Genomic DNA, 7,374 nt, shown 5'->3' on the forward strand with positions numbered 1-7,374 from the left:
CACCTTTTTCACAACTATTTATTTTTCTTTCTACCTTTTTGAGGTAGATATGTAACCCTTTTAGGTCTGGATTTTGTATCGCACGTGAACTAATTATTTGGTTTTGAACCAAATTCTAAAAATGCCTTGTGTATTTTGTGTAGTAAATATGAACTTATTTTATTTCAGAAATCGGATGTAACCCACAAGCCCACTTCACAGGTGTTGTTCTTTAATTGAATGGATACACCCTTGAAAACTAAGTTCAGTCAATTTGTCAACTAGTAGCAGTATAATTTGAGTACTACCCACCATGTGGTATTATTCATGTATCTCTAGCATTTTTGTAGTGGACACAAAGATCTCAATGTCTGTATCTCATACCATGTTTTACTCTTTCCTGCTGGATATTTTTTATTGCTGTTGGTCCCATCAATTACAACAGTGATTTGTAATGCTCTTCTCTTGAAGTGTTGGTGATCTCTCTGTAAGGAATTGTAAGGGGTCCCGCCTTGTTCGTGGTGACCGCAAGCGTTACACACTCATCGTTAACTGCTGAATTATTTTAATCTCAGCCGCATCCTAGGTCATGACTCTTCAGTTTTGAAAAAGTGCCGGATTGAGGGGGTGGATTTGGGAAGGAGTAGAAAGGCCACAAACAGTATTTAAATCTATCCGAAATTACGTTACAACACATGCAAAATGTTTGGAAGTATGCACAACCTTAAACCATGTATATTTACCTTTGGCTTGTCAGTGAGTGTAGTGTGAACATTTTCACTTTGCCCCGGTAGCTGCAATGAAATTAGCAGGAGCAGAAAGTCCAAAGGCCACTCCAAGGTCGTTCAGAGGTCAGATTTGGCCCATGGTCCACCAGTTGACGAGCATTGTCCTTGGTGTTCTACAATCAAATGTTAACACGGCATAGAAAAACCTCAGCTCAGATCCATCAGCACATCAGCACATATTGCCCTAATCCAGCTGCTCTAAATATTTCTGCATTGATCCTTATCAGGGCAGTGTATAAGGGCATTACAGAATGAACTTAATGCATTCAAATAAAGGCCACAAGTGTTTTGTTTTTTCCCCTAATTATTTCAACAACTGTATCTTCACTTTTTGTATGTTAAATCAAATGGTTGCTATTGTTCTGTTTGAGACACTATAATATTTTACTTCATTTTTTTCCCCTCCATACTTAAGTTTCTTGAATGTATTTCAACTTCAAAGGGAACATCCATATCTGTGAGACCGTTTCTACCAATATCCCTATGCGATTAGATTTTATTTACAGGTTCGGGTGGCTGTACCGTTTAAAAATTGGAACGTTAACAGCGCTCAACATTTCTATGCAAGATGCAGTATAACTGTTAAGAAGATGGTGTTACTTGAGACAGTTGACAATCATTTATGTTACTTGTTGGGGCACAATAGGGTTGAGTTTAATTGGCAAGAAAGAACAAGGGCATCTCTTCTTTGAAACTAGGTTGTACAATCTTCATCTAGAGCAGGCCTGCACGACTCCAGTCCTCGAGGGCCACAAACAGGCCAGGTTTTCAGGTTATCCCTACTTCAGCACAGCTGGCTCAATTAGTGGCTCAGTATTACTGAGCCACTAATTGAGCCAGCTGTGCTGAAGTAGGGATATCCTGAAAACCTGGCCTGTTTGTGGCCTTCGAGGACTGGAGTTGTGCAGGCCTGCTCTAGAGGTCCACTATCTCATTTGTCCTGTCTTTCTAATTGGTCATTTGACATGCTGAAGGCGTGAAATCAGTCACCTCCCTTAAAACTGCCTGTAGTAGGTGGAAAACTGACAGACTTCCATAAATAATAAAATACTTACAATTGTAGGAATGTTTGTCGATCAATTAATTTTAACCTAATGTACACATCACTGTAAAGATGTGAATTGGTTCCTAAGTGGGACTACACCTTAAATGGGTTAGTGCTAAGACACTGCTGGAACTCCATATTTATAAAGCAGTGTTCTGCCCTAAAACATTACGGGCTGCTGGCCTTAGTGTATCCATGAACTACAGTGTTTTCTAGTACTGCGAGGTGTCTTGTGGAAGAAGACTGCTTAGTGTAAATATGCGTGAAATGCATCCATGAATTGTTTCTTGATGTTACGATTGTCCAGCTCCTCGTGCAATCATGAGGTATGCACAAGTACATGAGGTATGCACAAGTACATGAGGTATGCACAGGTCTAAACTTCCCTATAATTAGTATCAATACTAATTATATGGAAGAAGTGGCTCAGTGAGTAAAAACACTGGCACTGAGTTTGGTTCAGGGGAACCTGGTTCAATTCCCAGTGTCAGCTACTGGTGACCTTGGGCAAGTCACTTTATCTCCCTGTGCCTCAGGCACCAAAAACATAGACTGCTCCACGGGGCAGGGACTGTGCCTGCAAAATGTCTCTGTAAAGCGCTATATAAGAACAAACATTATTATTATACTTCTTGCAACTTAATTTGTTCTCCATCTTTATTGTACTGAAATTCTACTTAAGACTTGGTTAAGAAAACGAACACCCTTTAATTATAGCATCATCCTTGTGACAATGAAAGAAGGCTGGGCAATTTGTGAAATAAGTGTTTATCCTTTGCATAGTTTAAATTGGGAAATCCGTATGCATTCACAATCACAAGACACTACACACCAACATATAACTTATTGTAATTTAGTTCATGTGCAACTGCAGTTCACAAACTTTGTTTGTTTTTGTATTTGTGTTTCACGATACACATACACGCCAATAATAAAATCTCTCATCACTGAATCTCTATTTGGGGCAACTTGTCCAGTAAAGTTACAGCTGTAAAGAACAGCAGGGGGTGCCCTGTGTACCTCTAACCAGCGTGGTAGAGGTCCCTGGCAGGCGGTCAATAGCGGGAGTTGGGTCAAATGGTCGGCAGGGTGCAACTTCTGGGTTTCAACTCCCAGCCACCAGGTGTAGGACAGTAGTCCCAATGCTCTCTACTGTTGACAGCCGTAGCAGTAGCTTGGCACAAATTGGTAACCTTCCTTAAACTTTGATCTATATATAATATATATATATATATATATATATATATATCTCAAATACTAGTTTTAGGATTGAAGCAGAGGTCTCTCCTGAGATGGACTGTTAATTTCAGCTCTGGGGACTGTAGGTGGTGTAGGTATCCCTGGAGTTTAAATGTCCGGGTCATATAGGACAATAGGAAGGCGCAAGGGAGGACATCATGGCTTCCCGTGGGCTAGTGTGACACGGGACATTTAAGCCATGTTTACATTAGACACACCAGTTCTCTGGCTGCAGAGATACTGGCACCCCCTACGTGGAGGTATCTCTGAAAGCAGAGGGTCCCCGAAGCTGAAATTGACACAGTTCTGCCCTGAAGACCCCCTGCTTTAATCCTAGAACTAAAAAAATTAAGTGCAAGATATTTTCCTGCTTTAAATAAAGTAATATTTATGAGGGTGTGATGTTGGTCCCTTTTACAATGTGATCGTCCCCTTCCCAAACCTTTCACTGTTTTGTCACCTTAAGTAATAATGCAGACAAAGTGCTTATCAGAACCTTGTGTCTACAATGATGATCACTGTTTATCAATGGAAGCAAAATGTACAGTCTACTTACTCTGTACAAGCTCATCAGGTCATCTATACATACTTAAAAAAAATGATATATTTGAAACAGGAAACAAAGTGTTTTAAAGAGAAATATGTTCTAGCAGTTAGCATTTCATACGTGCAAGAGACCACCTACAAACACACGTACTGTAATGACCCATCCCCAACATATAGACAACAATGATGAGATGAGTGAGAAGATTCTACTAACCACCACAAAACGATGGGGGCTATGTATCAAAGTCTCCCGGCTGCCAAACTGGGTCAGAACCTGAACAACAACAAAAAACGTCATCAAATGTATTGAAGCAAAACGTCCCATTGCTTTCTACATGTTATTTGGTAATTCTACATGTTATTTGGTAATTCTACATGTTATTTGGTAAAGCTGGTAGTGTTTTTGCTCCAGTTGTGCAGCTTTCAAAACTTTGATACAGAGCCCCAAAAAAACAGAAACTTGTGTTTACTCTGGGTTTATATTTAGTATAGCACTACGTTATAAGATTAAAAATGCCATTTAATAATTGTAGGTGGCGCACTTGCATTATCCTTGAAGCACTAAAAAGTTATTCTATCACAATACTAAAATGTTTGCAGGCGTTCATGACTAGACCATTATTTTACCTGACTTGTCATTACCATAAGATTTATAACTTATTTGCACAAGGATATGCTATTAGTCCATGCATTTGGGTCTTAGTTTAAAGCAGCAAACCACCCTAACTACTCCCCTTTATAGTATGGGAACTGGGGGGTCCTCGTGAGCAGAATCGCACAATTTTTAGCTCATATCCTTTTGGTTCCCAAGATATTGGTCAAATCACCAGCCTTTCTTCGTGGCTTTTAAAGGAAAATGAGAATCCTGAACCAATGATGTTCCAGCTTCCTATTGGCTTGAAATATTCCAGCCATTTTGTTTCCCCTGGAGGGAGATTTAAACCCGCTAGCTTCACGGAAACCAGGGAGTCCCTGGACCTGAGAATAATGTTGGTTAGCTCCAGTGGTCCACTGTCTCCAAAGACCAAAGTGAACTAATTCCAGTGACATGTTTGATGGGTCACATCTGGGTAATTGATAAATTTTTACCCAAATCTGACACCTATAAATATTTTTAATGTATTCTTTGAAGTTGGACATGGAAGGGGTGTGATTTCCTCTGGTAACTCCCTTTATGAGATGTCACTGTTTTCAGCAAGTGCTTGTACAACCAGAATCCCCCCTCCCCACCTCCACTTATCTTTATTGGTTCTGCTATAAGGACAGGGTGAGATAAGGGTAAAGAAAACCAGAAGCAAACATTTGGTAGCGGCAGAACCAAGACCAAGTCTCGGCGCCAGCATTTGGCTGCCGAGGGACCCTTTGCCGCAGTCACCCCGGTTTTTAAGGTAAGGGATAAGGTTAGGGGCTTACCATGGTGGCGAAATGGACTGCAGAGATATGGCCCTTCGACGAGTGGCGGCTAAACACCGGCAGCGACTTGGACGCGGTACAACGGCCGTGAGCAAATGTCCTAGACCGAAAGCAAACTCTTGATTGACAAACACTTCCCTGTTTAGAGTCCCCTAAGAAATTCAACTGGCCGACAATGTAGGATTGCACCCTTAATGAATAGGTGAGAATGTAGAATGTGGTGCAGAATTTGGTCTACAAGACTTTTTGTTACGAAGCTGAACATTCTTATTTTGGAACTTTCCATAACACTGAAGGCAATCACATGAAAACTTTGAACCCAAAACTGAATCCTGGTGCTGTTTGGGGACAAATAACATTTTTGGCGAAGCATTTTTACTGATCATTTTACAAACGTAAATAATCATAAATGGTCATTCTCAATAACAGCATTTCCCACTGCTATTGTTGCTGTAATAAGCTGTAATTTTTCAATTAAAATGTTTTTCTTAAAAATCTTTTCTATACATATTATATCGCACATATACAATATGATATTATTCTAATGGTGGTAAATTGGTATCTTCTGTAGATTCAGTTATCAGCAAAGTATTTTAAGTTATAATGTGATTTTAGAGTTGTCTGAGCAAGGGAGGCCCTGCGGGTGAAAATTGAATGACCATTTACAACTGTGGTTAAAAAAAGATCTTTCCAGAAGACATGCCATATTTAGTAATAAAGTTGTATGGTGGATGGGCAGTTCCTTATTAGATATGACATCAGTTTTAAGATGTGGGACATTATCTGGTAATAGAATTAGTAGTAGCAAGGGCTGACTAAGGGATATTGTCTGGATAAATATCCAGCAGTGTTTAGCTAGTTGGATGAGAGATGTGATTACACTGAGGAGGAGAGAAGGGTTAACACCAGGAGAGAGAGAGACCAGATTTAACATCACGATACGAAGAGTAAACAGGATTACACCCAGTAAAGCATTAATAATTTATGCAATCGTCATTGAAGATATTATAATTTATTTTATGTCACCGCCATTTTTGTATGTGAGTATTTATCTTCAGAATAAACGTTTCTTTTATGTGCTAAAACAAGAATGCTGAATACTGTTATGCTGGTGTAATTATGAAATATATATAAAGACATTCTAGTTTTATCTCAACTCATAGGTTGAAAGAACAGTGTTGCAGTGTCTCTGTAAATATAAGCTTTCCCAAACTGGTTTTACTGTACATATCCTTGTTCTTGATTATATTAAGCACTGATTATGTGTGGTAGGACGTAGAATCCAAACAAGAACATTTGTTAGCTCTGTTCAGTATAAAATGATTTAGGTATTACTATTATTTTTGTATTATTATTATTATCATTGGGGCCTTTTGACAACAATACTGGTAAATTCTGCCTCCAACTCCCCTGTTGTCCGCCCCTGTTATAGTGGGTCACTCACTGCGAGGGATTATTATTATCGTTTATTTGTGAAGCGCCAACCTATTCAGCAGAGCGGTACAATGGGGTACAGAGTTATGTATATTACATAAGCAGTTACATACAGGTGAGGACAAATATGCACAAACAGATCCAAAAATGTCGCGAGGGCGCAGCTCGTGAGAGTTGCCTGTCCCTCTTTTGAAAGTCTATTATGTTTTATGGGGCTCTCTAATGGGGAAGTCTGTGTTGTTTTAGGGTGTGTACCTCTTTTAGAAGTCTGTGTTGATATTGGTGGAGGGGTCTATCTTTTTGAGATCTCTTTATAGAGAGGTTCTCTTACTGGGAGGTATCAGTGTAATTGTGGGTGCCCCTCTTTGACTTTGGGAGATCTCTGCGTTGTTACTGGGGGTGTCCCTTTTTTGGAGGAGTCTTTTGAGGGTTTCAATTTTGATATGGGGTGTCTCCCTGTTTTGAAGGTCTCTGTTATTATAGGTGGGTTTTTCTTATTGGGAGGTCTCAGTGTTGTTTTAGGGGGTGTCTACATCTGTCTTAGAGCTATTATAGACTTGTTATAGTAGATCCCACTCATTGGGGTGGGGGGTCAGTCTCTTTCACTGGAGGGTCTCCCTGTCTTGGAACTCTCTTTGGAGACTCCCCTCCTATTGGGAGTATCAGTGCTATAGGTGGTCTCTCATTGGGGGTTCTACTTCTATTGGAAGTATCCCTGTTGTTATAGATGTTCTCTCATCTCATCTATCTATCTATCTATCTATCACCCTCCCCCTCTATTGGAGGTCTTTGACTATATAGTTGGCCTCTTTTGTTAGGGGGTCCCCCTTTATTGGAGGTCTTTGACTATATAGGTGGCCTCTCTTGTTAGGGGTTCGACCTCTATTGGAGGTCTTTGACTATATAGTTGGCCTCTCTTGTTAGGGGCCC

Source organism: Ascaphus truei, chromosome 12 (assembly GCF_040206685.1).
Source record: "Ascaphus truei isolate aAscTru1 chromosome 12, aAscTru1.hap1, whole genome shotgun sequence".
NCBI lineage: Eukaryota > Metazoa > Chordata > Amphibia > Anura > Ascaphidae > Ascaphus > Ascaphus truei.